The 26,379-nt window shown below is 37.2% G+C and overlaps 1 long non-coding RNA gene across 3 annotated transcripts in view; it reads left to right on the forward strand.

The window, feature by feature from the left end:
• The window catches only part of LOC149782570 (uncharacterized), a 194,474-nt gene that overhangs the window by 45,306 nt on the left and 122,789 nt on the right, over positions 1-26,379 (forward strand). The window contains exon 5 of one of the 3 annotated variants that reach the window (XR_016414387.1): positions 7,374-8,200. The exons of the other annotated variants lie outside the window; for them this stretch is intronic. This is a non-coding gene — a long non-coding RNA (uncharacterized LOC149782570). Of the gene's footprint in view, positions 1-7,373; positions 8,201-26,379 lie in introns of those variants that run through there. 3 annotated transcript variants of the gene reach the window in all.

The raw sequence follows: 26,379 nt of genomic DNA on the forward strand, positions 1-26,379 counted from the left end.
AAGACAAGTTTTATGAGGCTCTGGATCAGGCAATATCCAGTATCCCCAACAATGAAAGCCTTTACTTACTAGGAGACTTCAATGCTAGAGTGGGAGCTGACCATGAGGCCTGGTCCACCTGTCTCGGCTTTTACGGAAGGGACAAGATCAACGAGAATGGTCAGCGACTGCTGGAGATGTGCTGCTCCCACAGCCTATGTGTGACAAACACTTTCTTCAAATGCAAGGAGATCCACCAGGTGTCGTGGAGACACCCACGTTCACGCCGCTGGCACCAGCTAGACCTCGTCATCACCAGGCGTGCAGAACTGGCCAGTGTCCTCCTTACCCGCAGCTACCACAGTGCCGATTGTGACACGGACCATTCCCTCGTGGCCAGCAAGGTGCGAATATTACCCAAGAAGCTGCACCACGCCAAGAAGAAGGGTCACCCACGTATCAACACCTACTGTGCAAGCAACCCAGAGAAAACACAGCAGTTCATCAGCATACTGAAGGAAGCCCTCACCAAAGTGACACCTGATGACACCATTGATTCCAAGTGGTCCCATATCCGTGACTCTGTGCACAATTCAGCCATCACAGCTTACGGGAAGAGGGAGCGAAAGAATGTCGACTGGTATGAGGCAAACTGGGAGGAGATGGAGCCCGTGACTGAGGCAAAGAGGAAAGCCCTCCTGGCATACAAGGCTGCACCTAACCCCAGAACACTACAAGCCCTCAGGATTGCAAGGAATAACGCCCAGAAGACCGCCCGCCGCTGTGCCAACACCTACTGGCTGAACCTTTGCAACAGTATACAGACAGCTGCTGACACCGGGGATACAAGAGGAATGTATGAGGGTATCAAAAAAGCGACAGGCCCCCCCAGCTACAAGACCGCCCCCCTCAAGTCCAAGACGGGCGAAGTCATCACAGACCAGGGGAAACAACTGCAGCGATGGGTTGAGCACTATCTCGAGCTATATGCAACCCAAAACAATGTCACTGGAACTGCCCTGGACGCCATTCCAGACCTGCCTGTCATGGAGGAGCTAGACACACAGCCCACCCTGGAAGAGCTCGGAAAAGTCATCGATTGCCTTGCCTGTGGGAAGGCTCCTGGAAGCGACGGCATTCCGCCTGAAGTCCTCAAGAGCGGAAAACCAGCACTGCTCCAGCCCCTACACACACTCCTCTGCCTTTGCTGGGAACAGGGATACATCCCACAGGACATGCGTGATGCCAACATCGTCACTTTGTACAAAAACAAAGGAGACCGTAGCGACTGCAACAACTATCGGGGCATCTCCCTCCTCAGCATCGTCGGAAAGGCCTTCGCCCGTGTTGCCTTGGCATGCTTGCAGATCCTAGCCTCCCGCGTCTACCCAGAATCCCAGTGTGGATTTCGAGCCGGCAGGTCAACTGTAGACATGATCTTCTCACTACGTCAGCTGCAGGAGAAGTGTCGCGAGCAGCGGATGCCCCTCTACATTGCCTTCATAGACCTGACAAAGGCGTTTGACATGGTTAGTCGGAGTGGACTCTTCAGACTCCTGCAGAAGATAGGCTGCCCCCCACGTCTGCTTGCTGTCATTATGTCGTTCCACGAGAACATGCACAGCACAGTGTGCTTCAATGGCGCAACATCTGAAGCATTCCCAGTCGTTAGCGGAGTCAAACAAGGCTGTGTCCTTGCACCGACGCTCTTTGCCATCTTCTTCTCCATGCTTCTCCAGTATGCATTCAAGGACTGCAGCGAGGGAGTGTACATCCATACCAGGGCTGACGGCAAGCTGTTCAACATCGCCCGTCTCCGTGCTAAGACTAAAGTCACAGAGATACTCATCCGTGAATTGCTCTTTGCCGACGATGCAGCCTTGACATCACACACGGAAGATGGACTTCAGCAGCTGGTATGCTGCCTCTCCCATGCATGTAAGGAATTTGGACTGACCATCAGTTTGAAGAAAACAAATGTCATGGCACAGGACACAGACTCGCCTCCCTCTGTCTCCATCAATGGGTACAATTTGGAAGTTGTCGAGAACTTCACATACCTCGGGTCTAACATCTCCAGCTCACTCTCCATTGATTCTGAGGTGGGCGGCAGGATTGCCAAGGCAGCAGCAGTGATGGCCAGACTTAACCAGAGGGTCTGGAACAACCCCAACCTCACAGAGAAGACCAAACTGCGTGTCTACCAAGCCTGCGTGCTCAGCTCACTTCTCTACAGCAGCGAAACATGGACCACCTATGCAAGACACGAGAGGAAACTCAACAGCTTCCACCTGAGATGTCTGTGGCGCATTCTGCACATCCAGTGGCAGGACAAAGTACCCAACACAGAGGTTCTAGAACGCGCCAACATGAACAGCATGTTCTCCATACTCAGCGAGAGGCGCCTTCGCTGGCTCGGCCATGTCAAGAGAATGGGCCCAGGTCGCATTCCCAAGGACCTGTTATATGGGGAGTTAGCAGAAGGTGCACGACCAACTGGACGACCACATCTGCGCTACAAAGATGTTTGCAAGAAGGATATGAAGACAGCAAACATCAATGTCAACGACTGGGAGAGCTGTGCAAACAACCGTTCCAGCTGGCGTCTAGCTGTCAGGCAGGGAGTTCAAAACGCAGAGGAAAAGAGAAGAACAAAGCAAGCTGAAAAGAGAGCTAAAAAGAAGGATAAGCAAAAGCGTACTTTGGAGCTATGCCATCGTCTCTCGTAGACGGACGGATGCCAAGGAGTAGGGTTGCAAAGAGTCATCAAGTTATACATATTTAGATCATATCATAAGCCTGAAGATTGGGAAGTCCTTTTGGTGGCCAGTTTATGGTTCCAGCAAAAATGGTTGGGAATCAGTGTTTTGAGGTATGATGTGCTTTCAAAATAGATTTCATAGTGATACACATTTATGAAAATAGTTAAAAGAAAATAGTTTCCATAAGTGACCAACCATTTAATTTTTGGAAAAGGGGCTAAAAAAATTTTTTTTTTCAGGCTAATTTTGTATTTTACAAGATTTTTTTTCATTAATATAATGGATATAATTAGATTTTTTTTCATGAAGAATATTTCTTTCAAGCTATTTGTGGCCCAGAAATATTTTATTTAAAAAAATTCCAGGTCATCCAATTGATTCTTTTATATAAAGCTAGGTTAAAAATCCTAATCACACACATATCCTAAATGAAAATGGTGTCATTTGGATATTCCAGTATGGCTACCACAGTGGCCATCTTAAAAATCTTATCACTGCTCTTACTGAATGGATGAGCTGGTTTTCACTATTAAACTTATTATGATGCCTAGTTGGACCTAAATAAAAATGGTGTTGATCTGGAGTCCAATATGACCACCACAGCAGCCATCTTGAAAATCTTGTTATCGCTACTCCTTTGATCCAAAAAGTAATATTACTATGGAGTTTTCTCTAGAAATCTTCTAGTTGGTCCTAAAGTTAAAATGGTGCCACTTCCACATCCAATATGGCCACTGCAGTGGCCATCTTGAAATCTTGTCGCTGATTTTCCTGAATGGATGGTCATATTAGCATGGTTTTTTAAAAAACTAAATGACTTCTTGTAATATCTAGCTGATCCTACTGAAAATGCTGCTGCTCAGACATCCTATATGGCTGCTGCAGTTGTCATCTTGAAAATATTTGTTATCACTACTTCTGAATGAACGGTCATATTGGCATTTGGTTTTCACTGAACGACCTCTTACCATGTCAGGTTGGCTGATCTAACTTCCATTATGGCCACCATATGGTCACGTTGACAATCTCGTTGCTACTTCTAGATGGCTAGTCACATCAATATTGTGCTTCCACCAAAAGACTTCTTATGATGTCTAACTAGTCCTAAATGGAAATGGTGCCAATCTGATATCCAGTACGGTCATCATGGCAGCCATCTTGAAAATCTTGTTATTATTACTCAAAAAAAAACCAACAGAATGTCATGTCAGCTTGAGGTTTTCACCAGAAGACTTTTTATTAAGTCTTGTTAGTCCTAAATGAAAATGGTTCAAATATGACAAACAGTATGTCCACCAGTCAATAGCTAATTTGAGAACCTTGTTATTGCTGAAGAATGTTAGAGATTGTTTCAATACTCAGCAGTTAAAATTATTATAAAATGTTCTTATCTTGAATTCCTGGAAGTTCTTTTTGGTCAGTAGAACATCAGTCCCTGATGAACTCTTGTTTTTCATATAGAAAACATAACACTGAAGTTGGCTATTTTCTTATGTAGGAAAATACAGAGTGTATGACTTTCCTATTTTTTCACACTGGAGTAAAAATGTGGAATGTGGACTTGCAATTCAGTATGGGCAGAAATCAGAATTTACACCTGCAGGAGACATCATTATACACATTTTGTAAAATTGGAGCATTAAGACATAAAAGTACATATATTACAAAAAGAACGCCAGAGACAACATTTTTATTTTATTCAATCTTATAATGGCTGGCTAATGACCAATTTGTGAAGTTTGAAAGCACAGGTTAGCTAAATTCTGATTCTTGATAAACTCTGGTGGTGAGTTCTAAGTGCTTTGAGTCTGGTCCATAGGTTTCATTTGGCTATAAAGATTCTCATTAAAATCTTTCTGTTGAATGATAACAAAATTACTTGAGTTTTGCTTTTACAGAAAAAATGAGGATAATATTTTTCTTTTACATGATGGGAGAGGGAGAATAAAAACTTGGTTGTGGGTGTTGAAGGTTCAGTATGCTACTTATGATGTCCAGCTTCGCTAGGAAATATTAGTCTGACCAAATAATTTTTACTATATTTACCTTACATATGCAAATGAATTTTGAACATAAATTGTATTTAGTGTATTCCAATAAAGTTGATATAGGGCAGTTGGACGAAGGTCAAGACTCGGATGGAGGGGGTCAAATGACAGCAATGTATGTAATTGATGGTGAAAGGGAGCATCTATCTGATTCAAAGGATCTATACTGATCTCATTCACAATAGTGATTATGTAGATGTATATTTGTTCCATGATGTTTGGAAGGCCTCTGATTTTTAGCTCTACTGGTCATAAAACAGACGATCTTGTGGGATGGCCTGTTGTCCATCATCCATATGGGAGAACAATTTTATTATAGTAACTCCTAACTACTTGGAAGACTTTGTAACTTGATACAGATGCTGTCTTGAAAATCTTATTGCTTCTTCTCTTTAATGGATAGTAGTATCAACATGGAGTTTTTAGTAAAAGACTTCTGATGTCTAGTAGGTCCCAAATGAAAATGATGCTGATCTGAATTACGATAAGGCCACTAACATGGCCATCTTAAAAATCCTATCTTCACTCCTTCTGAATGGATGGCCATATCAACATGGGGTTTTCACTTAAAGACTTCTTACAATATTTTATTGGTCCTAAACGAAAATGGTGCTGATCTTATATCTAATATGGCTGCTATGACATCCATCTTGGTAATCTTGTTATAGCTATTCCTACTGAAAGATTGGTCATGTTAACATGGGATTTTCACCAAGAGACATCAGATGATGTGTAGTTGGTCCAAAATGAAAATGGTAACAATCTTGAGCCCAATATGGCTGTCACAGCAATTACAGTTAGTTTGAAAATCTTGTTATTGCTCAAGAATATCAGCAATGGTTTCAGCACTTATTGGTTAAAAAGAAAAAATGCTCTTATATTGATGTCCTGAAAATTATTTTCAGCCAGTATAGCATCAGTTCATTCGAGGGGCTCTTGATTACTTTTTGAATTGTCATTTATTTGTAGAATCCCCAAAATTGAGAGGTGTGTTGCAGTGGTAGTGACCCTCTTATGCTTAATATTAACTGTGACAAAAATACATACCTATTAGACATTGGGCTACAAGATTCACTATATCATTTAAACCCTTGTATACCTCACAAAAAACTGTACTGAAACTTTGTATTTTAGTTGTATTGCTCCTTCCTAGAGTTACAGAATATGTTTCAAAGTTATTTTTGTTTTTTTTATTTGTGAAAACTATGGGACCCCTTACTCAGTACACAAAATTCAGTATCTATGAAAATGTAATTTACCCGTTCACAAAATTAGGTATCCATGAAAATTTAATTTTTCACTAAACCACGAAATGAACAACCAAATGAATTCACAGTACCCTATTGCTTCTTTAAAAGTGAGCTTTTGGTGTGGTTCTGCATTTGTTGTGCATTGTCAGTCATCAGTTGTCTTTTGTGTACCTTGATCAGAAATTTATATTGTACATCCTCACCTTTTACATCTTTAGCTCACCTGCCATGAGGTTCACATGTGGATGAAATATTATGCTGATTAATCAAATCTTAATTTTAATGTGTGCTCTTTTTTATTGCTATGTTTAAACATAGTATGTAATAACATTTATGTAAGACTCATATGATTATAGAGTTTTTTTAATATAAAGCCAGGATGCAAAATAATGTGTCTTTGCGTATCTACCTATCTGAACATCTACATACAATGTCAGTGATGTCACTCACTCTATAAGGAAGTACTGATCACTTTAAATCTGTCTCTTTTCTAACTTTTTTTTATTTCTTCCCCTTTCTTTCCTCCTTATTTTCTTCTTTTATCTTTTTTTAATTCTCATCTTTTATCAACTCCATTGTTCATCCTTGTGCTGTATAAACCATGCCTAAATGCTGATGTTTTAGCTAAGAGAATCTTCACTATGACTTCAACAAGTTAAAATTGTTGTAATTTAAACTCAATTTCATCTGCCATATATTCACATATATTTACAATGTTTGTTTAAAAGGTGAAAACATTATAAACCATTGGCTTGTGTTCTAACCCTTCACTTCTGTATTACAGAACTTGTAAGCTCGAACTACACAGTTATGAAATGAAATATGTTTTAACTAAAAGCCTTATTTACAGTACTGAAAAGGCTTACAATATATGAAAGGATTGATTTTCAAAAGACATCTTGTGCTTAATGTCTAAATGGAGCTGCTCCAGAGTACCTGCAGGATTTTTTAAACTGTTATTCAACACTTAATACCAGTTGATATCAACATCACATATTAACAATTTTAAAATAGTTTCCAGTACCCTGGTATAATTTTGTGGAAAAAATTTTCAGAGGCTGTAAAAACTGCAGAAAATATTAGTATCTAAGAAGAGATGATATTTTAGTCGAATTTATAATACTCGAGACATGTTGAACTAAATAGTATATGCTATTAACTTTTTGCATGATGTATATTATAGTTTTTTAGAGAACCTCAAGGGAAAATTATTTTCATCTAAATGAGTGACACTTCTATAAATAAAGAATTAGTAATATTAGTAATAATATTATGTAAACAATTGGATCTGATAAGCTACCTATTGTCAAAATTGTTTGATTTCATTTAATTAGATCACAAATTAGAGGTGATGAATCCAAGATAACCAATCACAAGCCTTTAATCTAAGATCAGGACCCACTCGTGTACTTTGATTGGAGGATAATGACACCAGATGGAATGTACATGTATTTTGATTGGAGGATAATGACACCTAATGGAATGTACATCTAAGCTTAAAATTACAGGTTATCCATCCTCATATGCCATCATATGCCAAGTTATTGAACTTCATTTTAATTAGCACTTCGGTTTATCTGGAAATTCATTAGGCAAGTAAACATTTTAATACTAATTAGACATAGCATTTTTCATTATTGAGGTTGATTGCATATGGGTACACATAATCTCTATATTAATATGCAATGCATTCATAAATTTAGGTTATTCAAAATTTTCCTTGATTATCACATGATCCAAGGTTAAAGATATATTAGGTGTAGAACTTGAATTTGTAACAGATTATGGTATGTTCCTGATTGTGAATGGAGTAAGATATTTAATTAGCAATAATATTACATACAGATGTGGAGTCAGTGCAAGGCATGATGGGAAGAAATCGTTTTAAAACATTAGATGACTATGATACTTGGTGCATTTTTAAGTGAATTTGGTGATTAAATTGCATTTTCTTGACTATTTCATGGGCTACCAATTAGCCCCAGAGAAAACAATTTCTGATGAAAATGATTTGTCACCCTTGAAAAAGAAGTTGATAAATTATTTCAAAGATACAAACTGAATTGTACCAAAACTGTTATGTACATATATATTGAAAAACAAGAAGATATTTGTTATTGATGATAGAAATCTTTACATATGGTTATGTATAAACGGAAAAGATGCACAGAGTTGTCTTGTTTTAATAACAACCATGATAGAAACCCAACATTGAACTGAATAGAAATTTAAAACATAAGGAAACAGATGATTTTGAGAAATATTTTTTAAATAAGAATCAATGTATTTGGTCAACAGATGGAAAATCTCAGAAAGAAAATAACATTTAAAATATACCAAGATTTTTAAAAAAAATTCAGATGCCAGATCTATTAACTATTTGCACAAGGGAACAGTTATTAACACTGACTTGGTGTTCAGTTTCCAGACATGAAAATAAAATTATCCAAATCAATTTACGATGCATTTAAAGTGTAAGAGTTATCTAAATGGCTAATGTGTAAATTTTACTAAAACAGGTTTGAAAAAATAAATATACTGATTCATTGCATATCTGTGATGAGACAAAACTTTTACAATAACGTGAAGGATAACCTAAAGGTTTATGACACTATATATAGTCTTTAGAAAGGATAGCATATTTGATTACCAAAAATGAATAAGGGACTTTGTAAAGGGAGTAAGATAGTTGTCAGTATATATACATAATGAATTTATATATATATTTATTTTATGCTAGGCAGTGAATTACTGAATTATCCGAGTGAAATAACTGTGTGGGGAAAGAAAGAAAAAAACAACCCATCTTTTCACTGGCCGTCAATAAATATTATACATAAGAAATTTCAATGTTTGGCGATGCTTGCGTAATGTAAAGGTAAAGATGACCGTCTGGAAAACTAAACGACTGGGGTTTAAATCCAACCAATGATAAACATTTTCTTTCTTCATTTTGTTTTTATCTGCTGTTTTACCTTGATTGGGGAAGGAGCATTTTGTAACTACTGATCTTTTATGTGCAAATATACACAAAACAACAGAGCAGAACAAAAACGGTAAACCGCTGACATTATCGCACGGATGCAGTAAGAAATCTGCTAATTCAATGTGTTATACAAGTTGTTAGACAATGTGCTTAAGCATAACATGAAAAGAATATTTGCTAATGAAAATAATGAGTTTTTCACCCAATATATGAAATATATCCGAAATTCAGTTGTTTCAAGCAAATACCCTCTATGTATCGGTGAATGTACCCGAATAGGTAGATATGTATATAGTAAAGTTCCCAGTGACATCGTTTGTACATATATGTATAATATAAACATTGTACCCTAAAGATCGGTAATGAGCATGGACAAAAGGATTTGACTCTCGGGGGACAACTATCATGATATATATATATATATATATATATATATATATATATATATATATATATATATATATATAATAATAATAATAATAAACTGACTACTAACAGTGCAAAACTAGTATCTAGCTAGCATAAGCGCTTTTGACTCGTAGTCTTTTTCAAAGGCAAATACAAAGCATATACAAGACAAACAAACAGACACACCATTGTCTTTGTAAACCATAACATGACTATGACTTGTTGCGGATTCTGAAATATATTTTATATTGACCTAAAATTTCTTGTAGAAATCGATGTATTGTGCGAAAAAATTCAGGCATTTCTTAAAGGTCTAGGCATATAAATTTGAATGCCTGCGCATTGGTACCAACTTTATTATGTTACGCAAAGTGTAGCTTGAAACATCAATGTTGATTTTTAAATAGGTCACCCAAGATGAGAGATAGAAGTGTTCTTACTTGTAGTATTCATTAACTACAAGCAAAGATACTAGCCCCAGTGCAGCAACATGTTTTAGAAAAGGGGAGTAAAGGAAACAAGCAAGGAAAAAACTGTTCTTGTCTTTAGCACAGGTGGCTGACATAATATTAATGTTTGAGTAAAAGCATCAACTTGAAGTAACCAAATTATACCGAGAGACAGAAGGTTTATCAGATCAATGATATAACCCACTTGGACATCCTATGCTATTTATGCGATACAAGACTGGTATCCGTAGGCTTGTCCCTGAAGTTGAAAATGGGGTCATAACATTGATTTGATGAACATGTGAGCAACAGAGAGGGTGAACAGACCACTTAAGGGAGTGGTCACCCTTGTGTTTAGACCCCAAAAAATAGTGACCCTTCATAGAGGTCAATACCACGTCTACGATTATTGTTTGTCCCAAACAGAATTGTAGACGAACCCTCTCTGCTGCTATCAATATTGGGAATCATCATCTGAATCATGGGAATCTTTTGTTTTGTTCTTCAAGTAATATTCAAGTTCTGATGGTGGTTTTTCTATTTTTGGATTTATGTTCTTTCTTTTTCTGTAATAGTTCATCAAACTTCTGTATCGATCTCCACCGCAATTTTTACAAATCTGATATAATCCTCTAACGCCATTGTTACATCCAACACATCTTCGTGAACCAGCATGAGGATTTTTCTTTAAAATATAATTATGTTTTTTGCAATATTCTCCACGACACCTTTTGTTGCATTTATTTGTTGTTCCTTGAATTAACCATGCCGAATTGTTCATTATATGAATGATATCTGTTTAATTAAATTTACACCCTCTCTGCTGATATCAATTAAAAAATTGTTATATTTAAAATAATGGTACATCCAGAATCTCATACTGCAAGAATGGCACGAGAATGATTAGAAGCAATTAAAAAATGTCTTCCTGTCAGAGACTCATTTAGAAAAAATCTACAAGCACAGCAAGAAGCACAAGTTGAGTACGAAGAAGAAACTAAAAAACTGTTTAAACCCGTCACTGCAGCTACTGAAAAGGTTACAGCTGTCATCAAAGAAGATCTTCTTCCGGTATCAAAACAAACAGCAGAACAAACTGAAAAAATAGCAAGAAGAACTAAACAGACAAAGAAGATTTTACGAGATCTTCCACCAAGCATAGCCAGGGAAATAGCTGCGGCTCAACCTCCACCTGTTGGTGAGGAAATACTTGAAAGTATTGGAAAACTTCGTACTGAAGTCGCCGACGTGAAAAAAGAACATGCACCTAAATTCAAGCCAGTAAAAGAAAATATAAAATTAATTGCAAAATTTAAGGAAGAGGTTGTTGAAGAAATTAGGAATACTGAAATAGAAAAATTACCCGAAAAAATATTAGATTATATATCTGACAAATCTGGGATTTTAAAACCCCAACATGAAAAAGTAAAAAATGAAGATCTTATTAAATGGATATATCGCATACATGCAAACAAAAGACAGGTTAAAAGTGATGATTCGAAATACAAAGATCTTTATAAAGAAGTAAAAATACTTCGCAGAGAGAGACTAGAACAAGAACAAGAACAACTCTCCCAGTATCAGCTTCCTCCGTCTTTACAACGTAAAAAAATTTCTGCGCTGGCAATGACATTTACACCGATAGATTCACCACTTGGATTTCGAAGTGACTCACCTGACATATCCCCGGTCACCACTGAAGTACTTTATCCGGTGATGCAACCACCAGTATTTAAAACACCTCAAGATGAACCTAAAACAGGATCTGGTTTGTGTCCTGATAATATCCTCAATGACGTGTCACGGTTAGAAGTTCTCATAGGAGGAAAACGTGCCGGAAATAATTCACCAGAAATAATTAATGAAACGGCTGATATTTGTCGGCGATTATTTCAAGGTGGTATTATGGATATTGGAGTTTACCGAGAACTTATCGATGAACTTGTTGATGACTAGTTGTTAGATAAATGGTAAATTAAAAAGGATGATCATACATAATAATCATCGTAAACCTGTACAGGTCAGAGCGGTGAACTCACAATTACCAATCTACAGAGCTACTTACGGAGATGGACTTGGTGATGTTGTGCGGGGATTATTCACAAGGATAGCTCCAAAAGCAGCACCCGTTGCAAAACAAATATCGATGAAAGCTATCGATATTGTTCGTGAAAAAGCTCCTGGAACAATTGTCAATGTTGCTGGTAAGGCGTTCTCGGCAATCAAAGAAAGACTAGCACGATTATTGCGATGAAAACAACAACCACCAGTGAAACTGGCAAGTACTGAAATTATGCCCGCAGACGTAAGTAAAATAATAAATCAGGCTGCAAATCAAAAACTAGCCGAATTATCTAAAGAGGCAGAAAGAAATATAACATCAAATTTGATAGATCAAAGACTCTGTGAATCAGGAAATAATATTTCAAGCATGATATCAGGAGGTGGAGTGTCCAAACACGGTTTTCGTGTTAGACGAAAATAATTATAATAAAATGGTTAAACATGAATCCGATGAAGCATTTGATATGGAGGCACCTGTCCTTAAAGATGAATCGGTACGTGATTATCAGTTTTATTCTTATGAGGCACGAATACCAGATCAACGTGGAAGAATTGAACTACAAGTTCATGATACAAGTAGATACTTTTTACCCGCTGAGGCTTTTCTTGAGGTAGAAGGTACAGTTATAAAAACGGATGATACTAATTATGGAGGTGCAGTAAAAGTTGGTTTTGTCAACAATGGGATTATGGCGTTGTTTGATAGCGCCACTTATATGATCGATGGAACAAATATTGAATCGATTCAGAAAGATGTAGACGTTGCTACAACAATAATAGGATTAGCAAGATATTCTGATGATTATACAAGATCAGCAGGTCCTACAATGATGTTTGTGAAAGATAACTCCAATAACCCTGAAAGCGATCCGTATAATATAAGACGACCAAGAAATTTTGCCAATAACGCTGATGCTGATGTGGCCCCAGTGGTTCATGGTTCTAGCGAAAATTTCAACTTGGGATTTGCAGCACGTAGAAGTATGTTGATAGGAGACAATAGAAGATTTTCATGTGCAATTCCACTATCGCATATTTTTGGATTTTGTAGAAATTTTAGAAAGGTTATTTTTAGAGCTAGACACACGGTTGTTCTTGTGCGAAAAGGTGATGATAACGATGCTCTGTGGAGGCCTATTGGTGATGCTGGTAAAGTAATATTGTCTAAACTTTCACTATGGATGCTGGTAATGACTCCAACAATCGCAGTAGAACAAAAATTAATTTCTTTCATGGACACTGGTGGTAAATCCCTATTGTCATGGTTAACAACAAGCACAGATAGTATGCAAACTAACATTAACGGTCAGTTTACATGGCATATAGCATCACAACAGGGTGTTTCTGCACTGCGACATATTTTTGTTGCGTTTCAGGAAACTAATCGATTAGGCTCACAAGTTCACTCTCATATGATATTTGATAAACTAGGTATCACAGATATTTCTTTACGGATAAACGGACAACAAGAACCAAAAGAAAATATACAACTAAATTATGAACAGAATCGTATAGGACGTGCATATCATCATTTAATTTCATTCATGGGACGTGATCAAAATGTTGATACTGGATTGCAAATATCACAATATGATTTCAGAACTTTGTATCCGATTTATTATTTTTCACTGGAACATCTTGATCTATCAAAACAATCTGTCGTTGATGTACATCTTAAAGCAACATTGAATACAGGTGGTGCTAATTATAGAGCAATCGCGGTCATACTCAGCGATAAAGCCATGTTACTTGAAGGTGGTAGTGGTCGAATGAGAGTCGTTGATGCACCAGTGGAAAATCTCTAATTATTCAGAAAAATATTTATATAAAAATGTCGTATAGTCATGTTAATGTTACTCTGACTCCCGGTCAGGTCAAAAAGCTTCAATCAAAAACCACCAGCAAATGCGGAACTAAAATATCACTAAAACGAGATCAGATGGGTGGTGGTCCAAACAAATTATCGTTGACAAATAATCAGATTAAACATTTCAGTAAAGCCCTAGAATCAAAAACTGGAGTTCAATTACGTCTTTCTCCGAGCGCCATCAAAGACATGGTTAAAACGGGTGGTATATTTCCACTTCTTGCAGCTATTCCAGGGTTAATAGCTGCTGCCGCTCCAGCCGTAGCAAAAGCAGCCGCGTTAGGTGCTGTTGGAACAGCTGCTGGAATGGCTCTAAAGAAAGCAACTGGTGGACGATATGGCAAAAAAAAGGGACGTGGTCTAAGACTACCGGGATCTCGCTGGGGAAGTGGTCTGAGGCTCCCACGTTAGATGTTCCAGCATCAAATTTTGATTTACTTGATGCTGCTAAACGATTAAAAATAAAAGCCTTTAGAGGTGTTTTTATGCAAGATCAATTACCAAAACAACCAAACAAACTCGAAACAGGTATTATTAATCTAGACTCAACTTCAGGACCCGGTACTCATTGGGTATCATACGCGTTTGATCCACGTGGAATCGTTTATTTTGATTCATACGGGATAGCTCCACCTGCTGAATTTATCAAGTATGTCGCACCACTCCACGCAAGAACCAGAGGTTCCAAAGTTTGGTATTCAACGCTACCCACACAAACAATGACAGATCCGCCAATATGCGGCCATGAGGTAATTAATGTACTCGACGCTATATCAAAATCATCCAAACTGCCACATAAAGTTGTGCATGATTATACAAGCAACCGATTCGTTGCGCGTAAAGCGTTTTAAATAGATCTTGGATTCGAAGGATCTTATATAATGATTGATATTTACGGAAGAAGATCTTCCCGCGTTAAGAGAAAATCCGGCAATGTTGATCTGTCGAAGTATGCGACTAAAGATGAACTCGCTGATATCATGAGCCTGGCTGGAGTTGATCCAGATGAGGTCGTTATTTTTCAAGATCGATATGGTAAACTAAAAACGAGCAATATCAGATGGAATGATATAGTTCGACGAGTACTTGGTGCAGTTACGGATAATATTCCCGTGTTTACTGACGGTGGTAGAATCAGAGATTCAAGTGTATCATTTGCAACAATTAGAAATGAAATTGCAAGAAGCATTGCTAATCGTGTGAGAAATAACCGGTGACACAATGACGGGTGAACTCAGCATGAACGGAAATAAAATAGTAGTTTTAAGAGACCCAACATCCAACAAAGATGCAGCAACAAAAAAATGTCGACACCGTAGATGGTAAATTATCCACGCTGCGGGCCGAGTATGACGTTCACATGGGCACTTTTGGAAGATTTTCGCAGAAACCATCAAAGAACCACAGAAGAATTCTTCGGCATTCCGCACTCCGTTGACATGAAACTTTCTGATATCAAGACGAACATCGACACTATCAAACAAACACAGCAAAACATCGTAGCGGGGATTCCTGATATCGTTAATAAAACCAATTTGATTAAAATTCCAGCCGGAATAACTCCTGGGCATATCAAAAACATCGTATGCACTGTATCATCGGGATTCGCAACATGGTCGCAGCAAAATAAAACCATCAAATATACTGCAACAATCACTGGCGTGTACAGGTTGTCTGTGTTCAGTGCTGTGCGATTTGAGATATTTACAACGTATCCATGGCGTCATTCAACGGATAGGTTTTCCAGAGTTGTATCTGTTATATTAAATAGCGGAACCGAAGAAATATTTATCCTGGAAGCAGATGATAAGAAATTAACCGCAACATCTTACTGGTGGTGTTTGGAATTTGTAGCTGAAACACCTCAATTGGTTGCTGCATAAAAATATATGGATGGTGCACAATACAGATACAATCAAGTGCGTGAATGGCAGGCGGCGCTAAAAGATCAAGTCGAACAATATACAGTAAAAGTACAAAAATATCGACGACGATTAGTTATCGTTGATGTGATTGTTTATTCAGTATCCGCTGTTGTTGCTGGAACCGGTGTTATATTATCAGCGGTGACAATGATGGCACCAGCAGCCGTAACTATTTGTATTTCAGCAGCAGCAACGATTGCAGGTGTGCTTAATATCATCACAAAAAAAATATGCACCTGCATGAATAAAAAATTATCTGATTACATGATAAGATTGCATACAGCGACGGTCGCATACTCGAAGTTATCCTCGTTGTTATCAGCGAATCTCAGTGATGGAATTATATCTGATGTCGAGTTTTCAATGATGACTAAAATATACGACGAAGGTATCGGTATTAAAGATACAAGTACTAATAATGACAGAATTACTCCAGCAGATCGTGACTAACATAACTCTGCCAAAGATAATGATGATCTCGGTAAGTTCAACTAATCCTGAATTTAGTATTAACTTTCCTACTGCAATTCCAGTAAAAGAAATAGCATTAGCTCAATTACGGGTATATTACAGCTGGCCAAATATCAGATCAAAATCATTTAATGGTACACCAGCAAATAATTTGCTTGTATTTGCTAACAAGAACAAACCTGATGGTACTCCTGACTGGATAGATGTTGGAATACCCACTGGCAGTTATGAGATCGAACAAATCAATGAGGAATTTCAACGTAGAATAAAATCAATAACCAGAAAAGAAGCAAAAATATCAATTAACGTTTATGAACTGACGCTGTGCTCGATGGTTGAGATACATTCTCCTGATTATGCTGTTGATATCTATCAATCCACAATAAGATCCATACTAGGTTGGCCGGATGTTCCCCCCGTGTATGAAGGACCACCAGAACCGAAAAAATCTGATTTTACGTCAACGAGTAGCTCTCGTCACGAAGTTACAATGACAGGTATTTGGTGGTGGTGGCGTGGAGTTCACACTTGGGATATTAGTTTGGATGATTTAATTGGTTATGGTGGTGGTTTATTTTCAGGTTTACCAGAAAGTACATTCCATAACCATATTAATGAAGAAGAAATTAAAAGAACTATTGACAGTTCCAATCTTGATCATAAAGTTCAACTAAATAAACTGCGTGAACGCCTCACTGAGTATCTTTTCGATATAACATCCCACGAGACACGAGGGGAAATTATCAAACAAATAGAAATTCTGAATTATATCGCAGAAGCTATAGAATGCAATCACAACAAAATTATAGATCTAATTTTAAAATCATCTCCCGCTGCAAAAAAGTTTTTAATTGATAAATATAAAATCAAGGAATCTGATATACCGACGTTCAAATTTCCCGATTATGACCCGGACGCTCGGAGAAAATCTGTCAGTGATGTCATTGATGAATATTTTCCTAAAATACTCGATGCGTGGAAAAAACTAACACCACCTCCAACTGTTCTCAGATATAATAATGATCCTCATGGCGGCGGCAGACACGTTTCTCCGGGAATCGTTAATATAACCAGCACGATCGTGGTCAATCTGGTTTGTGACGTAGTCGATGGCAGCTATCAAATAGATCTCGGAAAATCAAATCAGGCTCAACAAGGATACATCCTATATACATGTACACCACAAGTTCCCCCTGGAAGTTTAATCGTGCAAGAACCAACTAATCCTGTGTATCTGCGGTGTCACAATAATATGTTAACACGAATAAATTTTAAGCTCACAGACCACCTTAATCACTTAATTGACATGCGTGGAGAAGAGCTTGTGATAAATCTGTATGTGAAATCTTAATTAATCCAGTAAATGTTATATAATGTACCAGCACGTGATTGTTTTTTATACTCTTGAAAAACACCATCAGAACAGTGTTTTCAAAACACAGAGCAATTTAGCGTTAATTTAGTTATTGATGAATACGGAAGCGAGAACAGTTAGATGAGCTCCGCTGAGAACATATTATCGAGATCAGATTCTAAATTATACACACTCCTGTATTAAATTCGACCAACTTAAAAAAATAAATAAATATAATCACTGATGGGATAAATTAATCAATTTTGTACAGTCTGATGGGATGGTTGGTACTGAAAATTACACAAATCAATCAGTGTGCTAATTCTGATGGGGTAATTGGTACTGAAAATTATACAAATCAATCAGTTTGCTAATTCTGATGGGGTAATTGGTACTGAAAATTATACAAATTAATCAGTTTTCCAAAAAATACTACAAAAAAATATTGTATTATTATTCTGAAATATTTTTATTATTATTCTGAAATATTTTATTTTTTTGTGAATCAATCTGATGGGGTAATTGGTACTGAAAATTATGCAAATCAATCAGTGTGCTAATTCTGATGGGGGTGGTTGCTACTCAAAATTATACAAATCAATCAGTTTGCTAATTATGATGGGGTGGTTGGTACTTAAAAGTATAGAAATCAATCAGTTTTCCAAAAAATATTTTATTATTATTCTGAAATATTTGTAAATTAATTCTGGTGTGATATACAGTGAGGGAAATTATATTACTACTCAGTCGTTACCCGCTGACATAATTTTTCTTAAGTATCTTATGCAGGTACTGATTGTTTTTTTTGTTTCATATTTGCTGGATAATTCCGACCTGATCTTTTCTATTGCAACAGAAAGAGGAATAAATTCATTTACTTGATCATCGTTCACCATAGCCAGTGACTGAAACATAGCTGCCTGAATCCGCTTTATGAACTTATATTGAGATGATAGAACATACTTATTTTCATTTTTAAGTTCTTGTAACGTTTCAAAATCAGATATTATTTTTTCAGGATTTAGTTCATCAGATATATTAATTCCGTTATCTTCTAGTTTTTTAATAGCAGAAATAATGTCTTTGATATTTTTTTGGTTCATTATATAATATGTAAATCTTTAAAATAAAAACAATTTATCCCTGAACCCCTATCAAGTCTTTAGCGAGTTCAAGGTACAGGTACACGAAACACTACCCCGCTATGAGAGCCCCTAACCCGTCAAACAACGGTCTAGAGGCCCAAGAGGGTGTGTTTGGTGAAGATATACAATGAAATGGACATATACAATGAAATGGATATATACAATGAAATGGATATATACAATGAATGAATGACGGCACATGACCATAAATTACCTCCCTTTCGTGAGTCAAAAAATAAGTAGTATAATAATGACAATTTCTGACCCCCCAAAAATAAATATAATTCGAGGTGGTGATGATAGTTAGCAGTACTGAAAGGTGATTTTCTGCTTATATTTTTTTGAGAAAGCAGATCTGGTTATATTTTCTGCTACTCTTTGTGCTGAATATGAGTGAATATCAAAGTATTTCGCAGCTGAACATATCGAACGAAATATAATTACTTCGCCAGATTCTGTGTTTGTGGAATTTACCGCCCTTCTAGAAACTGTCTTACATCTTCCAGTATTACCACGTGCAGAGTTCTGACTTTGCGTGACAACCCTCAGATTGGATAAGGAGTTGTTCTGAAGATCCCTGTCAATATGATCAATAACAAGACCATCTTTGATCATTCCGAAGAAACACTCATACGTGAATCGGTGACAGTGATACATTTTATTTCTTCCATCGTTGAACCTTAGATAGCCAGTATTAGTAACATTACCAACTGGTCTCTTCAACCTACAATTTCTGATGACACCATTACGATCTGATTCATAGTTTGTTATTGTGGGACAAATATATTTTGCTCCATATATGCAATAATATTATTTGTTTAAATCATTGTTTGTCTGAAATCTTGATATATAATCCTCCACGGATTTTATAGCGTTTTCACTATTATTAATTTTTTTGTTATAATATCTTTTAAGTTCTCTAAACCGTTTTCCACCGCACTTTCCACATAATTCTGTTTTTCCTCGCACTCCAATACCACATCGCAGACACGGTATTGGTCCTAGATTTCCTTGTCGTATACTTTGTGAGTGCATCCAACAAAATTCCTTTCTGCAGGATTTGTTGCATCGATTTACTGAGCCGATCATCAACCATTTGCATTGAGACATTGTATATATATAATTTTCTTTATTTAAATATTTGTTTTAATTACATGAATGAGTTTGAGAGATTATCCCAAACTAGGCCTGTTAAATATAAATTCAACCTCGACAGACTATCTTCTGATTTACCAGTACGAGATTTGGTTGATCCGAAAAATAAAAGTTTGATCAATAAAATTCACGACGCCAAGAAAGAATTTTACACGGATGGTGCATCTCATACATGGCCAACGTTCAAGATTATACGCAATACTGTCAAGGACGCCACAATGAATGACAAGCGAGCGGCAACTATCATTAACTATATCGCTGAGTATGAGGGCAATCAAAAATATTTCTTCAGAGTAAAATTTATTGTATTAACAGAAACAGGTAGTTGGATTATCCGTGACAAATATGATCCTGTCCTTGGCAATAATAAAATTGCCATATTAAGTAAAAATTCCAGACCAGGTCTATTGACGGGTATTGACAAACCGTATTATGAGCGAGCATATCCTGTAACAGCGGTTATTTATGGAATCTATGAGATAAATAAAAAACCCAACGTTGATAAACTGACACCCATGAAATTTTCAAGGTTAAATTGTGTAGCCGAACGAGTAATAGAACACTTTACAAACGCGATGCGTGGAAATGGATTAACTGATTTAAGATGTAAAAAATAAACTCGTGGGCTGATTCAGTTAAGGATACCGGTGCTACCATAAAAGATGTTGCTGAGTTAGGAAAAATATTAAAATTTCCAATAACCGTAGCGACAATAACGGGAGAAGTACTGTACGAATCAAAATATAAATCAAAAGGAGCTCCAATAAATATTATTGATCATAACGCGCACGCATGGACCAGCGCAGTAACAATATTTCCACGTGATCGAACTATTAGATTTTACCCCCCAGATATGGGGGCAGATATGTTTGATTTTATCAACGAAATAAGTAAAAACGATCCTGTATCGGTATGGTTATTTAAAAGTAATGAGGAAGGTGGATTTGATCAGTTTGTTAGACCAAACGGTGAAATATATCGAACAGAATCTCTCCACGACGAGATGAAAAATCTCGCGGAGAAGTTTTTAGAGTGCAAGCACTCCGCGGAAAATACTGACAAATTGCTAACTAATTGCTTTACCGTTCCATCTGTTGTGGCTCATTTCGCTAGAGAAAGAAATTCATGGAAACCAACACGATTTGATTTACTTGAAGATGTACGCGCAAGTTGCGTCGAATACGGACATGGCGGATTGTGGAATACCAAATATAATTACAACGATGTTATTTCGGTTGATATGGTTGCATGTTATCCAGGAAGTTTTCTAGGATACGGAGATTGTTCTGTATACTTTAAAAGATTCGGTCACCCTACAAACGAGATGACGCGAGTGGCAATTAATGGACCATTACCTGATTTTGATCTGACTGGATTCGCTTGTGTTGAATCATTCGAGCTTAAGGAAAATCTTCACAAGATTTGTTATGTTTGGTTTGGCAGACATTTTTGTGAAAAACGTTGGGCGTCTATAGTTTTATTACGATGTTTCCTAGATTGTGCGGCACTGACATCATTGGTGGTTAGTGAGGCGATTATATCATATCACGCGCAGACCGAAGTTTGGTTGCCCATGCCAGATTCTATCAGTGCTGATGAAGTTATTAGCGAGTTTAAGGAAAAATGTCCTGATGTTTCCGAAGATGATATTATCAAAGAATCTCCTAAAATTCTCGAGATTAGACTAAAAAACGCAAAAGATCTCGGTAGAAAAATTATAGGTAAATTTACTCAGGGTGGTGCATATGATCATAAAAGACATCACACACGATTAATTTTAGATGATGCCGAGTACGATTTTATAATTGCTGATACAACAGCGAGAAATATATTTGTAAATCGAGAAAGTGTTTATTTATCCGACGGAACAAAATTGGGTACGATCGGTAGTTATATAAATGATATCTCCCCACAGTATACTCATCTAAGATCTTCCATGTTGGCTTATGTTTCTATAAATTTATTATCGTTGATTAATAGATTTCCTGAGACCGCAGTCAGAGTCGCAACAGATTCGTTTTATATTTCGAGTAAATATTTAGAGTCTGTTATGAAAATTACAAGTAATGATGAACGATGGAGTTCGTGGAGAATAAAAAAGGAAATATTACACAATTATACAGAATCAGCAGATGTTCCGATGAGACATTTTTATCGTAAGTGTAATAAAATATCAGAAATGTCGAAAGCGCCGTCGTTGAGTGATCCAGTAACTAGATATAAGACAGTATATCTCAATGGACCTGGTGGATGCGGCAAGACGACTCGAGCAATTAATGTTTTTAGAAATTTAGATATGATCGTGCTGATGCCCACACATAGACTTGCACGGGAGATAAAACAACGGCAAGTACAATCGTGCACGTATCATAGTTTCTTTCGGTGGCGCGGGGATACATGGACTCCTGAACGAATGGGAGAAAAGTATATACTTAAAATAATTATTTGGGACGAGATATGTACGGTGTCATTGGATACATTAAAAATGTTTCTTGATTGGTTGCTGACGAAAAATACCGCTGTGGTGGTGTGTGGCGATCATGGTCAACCGCCGCCTTTTGTTGGACCATCTCCACATGATTGGTTAAAAAATTTCGTCGATTATTACGAAGAAATAGACGATGATCATACAACTCTCGATGCAAATTTAAAGGAATTTAAAAAATTAATCAGATTACAATCAAACAAAATTCAGTGTGAAATAATACGCGGAGTAATCTCAGAGACCTCAATGAGTGATTTTTTGAATTTATGGAGACCCAACGATTTGATCGTAACAAGCAGAAAAATAATCAGAGACGATTTACAACAGCAGTTATTTCAGCTGCATAAAGAAAAATATTCAGAATTACCCGTACCGTTATGTTACAGACCATCAGATACACGAAAACAGAATATTAATGTTGATATTCCAGGACAGACTGAGAATCAAAATCTCGTATTAAATGATATTGTCGCCGTTGATATCAGTGTGGTCGAAGATGCATTACACGCTGACAAATCTCCATGGGTGTTGGGATACACTATGACGATCCACTCGTCTCAGGGATTAACTATTTCTGACACACGAGTCTGGATTGTAGACGATCACATCGAGTGGTCAAATTTAGTTTATTTAGCGGTATCGAGGGTGAGAAATATATCTCAATTACGTAGAATTATAATTCCTGAAATCGTTAATAAATTTAACGTCATTGATGATGATATAATAAGAAAAAAATTAATCGGATACAAACAATCTGATAAAAAAACAATAAACGCGACTTTGATCTTGATGTTGAATTTATTATTGAGTTAAAACAGCAGCAGAATAATCATTGCACAAGTTGCAATTGTATAATGCTGTGGAGGTATTCGAGTAATGATTCAAGACAATTTACCATAGACAGAAAAGATAATAGTCGCGGTCATACACGAGAAAATATCATGTTGACCTGTCTTGAGTGTAATCGACGTAGAGGCGCCAGCGCCTTGGGTGCTGCCACTAGTGCTAGTTAAGTGATCGCGGTGGTAATTGTGTATCCGTGGGAATTATTTGTAGTTGTTCACGTACAAATCCACGTTGAGGAGCAGCCGAATCTAATCTGTAGATTGCAGGTCTACCTGGCGATCTTGTCACGGTGGATATTTTGTGTGTGGTAACACTCCAAATAGGATCAGTTGCTCTCGCACTACCACCTTCAAGTTCACCCGGTTCATATAAATATCTAACTGTAACATCACCCAATATTTTTTGTTTTTCAGTACCTTTTCGTTGTATTGGTATATTTTTTTTTGTGACTGCGCTAATGGGTTTCATGTTGGTTGTTCGTGTAATCTCGCTATTTAATGCAGCTATCACGCTTGGTAATCTTGCAACCCATTCACGAGATCTTTTATCTTGAATAAATTCCTTAGCATATTGATATCCAAATAACCGCTCAGCAAGTGTTCGATTAAATCGCTCAACAATTGCCTGATCACGGTGAATTGCAGTATGACCTCGTCGTATTTTGGTATTATGTCGTTTCATCAACGATGATACTGGACCAAGAAATTCCTTACCAGGATCAACCTGTAGCAGCTGTGGCCATCGCAGACCACTTTGTGGTCCACCACCTCGTTGATAAATTCGTTCAAACGCATCGGCTACTTCAGATGATGTTTTCGTTGATAGCGGCTCTGCCTCTTTACATCTACTTGCAACATCAACTACAGTTAACGCGTACTTGTACGTTTTTCCACGCACAGTATCATGTGGTAAAAACAGAATATCTGCTTGATGAACTTCATTAGGAACACTGACATCGAAATACGCGTACTGAATTCGTTTCGGTGGTGGTAGATAAATTTGCCATATTGCCTGTTTGGATAACCACGCGCTAGCAGTAGAATGTTTAACCGCTGCTGCATCATCGATTTTACCAATTGCTGCTTTGCCTCTCAAATATCCTCTTGGTGAATAATAAATTAATTCCATTATTAATTACCAGCCCCAAACGCTAATTTACTTTTCATCGCAGATCTTACTAATCAATTAGCTAATGATTCTCTGATATTTTTATTTTTTATGGAATTTAACGCGTGAATTAATTTCACATCTGCAATATGCCTATGTTGTAGATCTTTATTTTTATAAGCCACATCATGCTCATGACAAGCTCGATCAATAGCGTTTACTGGTTCCTCGCCTGGTTTTGGTTGATCCTGATTATTGAGCCTGATATCGACTCGAGTACCAGGACCGCAATAATTATATCCTGGTAGATGTTTTTCTCCTGGGTATTTAGCCCATGGAGTACCTGGAAACTTTGACATCAAATTAGCAATATCACCACCGCGCTTATTAGGTAAAAACGAAAATTTCTTTCCACCGCACACAGAACATTTTCCACCATACGCTATTTTTTTTATTTTTTGTTATAACTGTAGCTAAATCAGTAGTCGGAGTTTTAACTCTACAGCGTAAACAATATAAATTCATGTTATAATATATATGGACATAATTGATTTCTCAGCAACTCGGCAGCGAGAACCTGTTAAGCATCATCCTGCGCTACCTAATTCCATCAGAATGATTATCATAGGACCATCTGGATCGGGTAAGACGCAGTTATTACTTAATCTGATAATGAGATGGTTGAAATAGGATAAATTATATTTGGTAGCACCATCCGCTGATGATCAACGATGTTATGAAGTATTAAAAGATTTTAACGAAAACGCGCGATTACTGGACAAAGATAATGATGTCATAGAGTTTATAACAGATATTGAAAAAGCACCGTCCGTTGATTTTTTAGACGGATTTATTAATAATTTAGTTGTGTATGATGATGTGATGCTGGATAAACAATCAAATCCAGCCAGGATATTTTCTCGCGGCAGACATAAAAATACAGATGTGATCTATGTTACTCAACGATATACACAAATACCAAAAGTAATCAGGGACAACTGTAATATTTTAGTTGTGTTTATGGCGTAGACACACACACGCTGCGAAATATTCATCAAACTTGGTGCAGCGGTGACATGGATATAATTAAATTCAAAAATTTCTTTTCACGAGCGCAAGCTACTCCGCATGGATTTATAACAATACATTTACATGATCCTAGAACAAGATATCGTGTGGGTCTTGATAAAATATTTGGATAAATTTAATTAAACAGATATAATTCATATAATGAACAATTGTGCGTGGTTAATTCAAGGAACAACAAATAAATGCAACAAAAGGTGTCGTGGAGAATATTGCAAAAAACATAATTATATTTTAAAGAAAAATCCTCATGCTGGTTCACGAAGATGTGTTGGATGTAACAACGGCGTTAGAGGATTATATCAGATTTGTAAAAATTGCGGTGGAGATCGATACAGAAGTTTGATGAACTATTACAGAAAAAGAAAGAGGGACAAACAATAATCGTAGACGTGGTATTGACCTCTATGAAGGGTCACTATTTTTTTGGGGTCTAAACACAAGGGTGACCACTCCCTTAAGTGGTCTGTTCACCCTCTCTGCTGCTATGTGTCATCGGACATGATACTTTTTTTCTTCAGGTTATTCCTTTTTTTCAACATTAACATTGTGTCAGCCACAGAGGGCATTATTCTATAGAGGTACGATCCAGAAGAAATTAAACAATATCTTACGCCCATAACGTATGCCCGACACCTGCAGCAAAAACGAATCCCCAGTAAAACGGGCCTTCTTTTCCCTTCGAGAATATCATATTAACGGGGGTGGGGTGGGGGTGGAGCTGTTACCCCAGGCGCCAGAGGTCATGGGGCGTCAAACCTCCTTTGGGCCTTCATAGTCTGCCCAGGCGCCATTTACCCGTAGTACGCCACCGCCTTTATGGTATCCGCATACCTCCAATTCCCCCAGCGTGATATAAACAATAAATATGTCATTAAACCAACCAACCTACCAACCAACATCAAATTATCCCTTGTTCCTATAGTGTTGTCTTGTGGGTATATTGACTGATCCAAACATAATCTACTAGAACAAATAACAAGAGAACATAC

The sequence above is a fragment of the Sinohyriopsis cumingii genome, chromosome 15 (genome assembly GCF_028554795.1).
Source record: "Sinohyriopsis cumingii isolate HCF-2022 chromosome 15, ASM2855479v2, whole genome shotgun sequence".
Lineage (NCBI taxonomy): Eukaryota > Metazoa > Mollusca > Bivalvia > Unionida > Unionidae > Sinohyriopsis > Sinohyriopsis cumingii.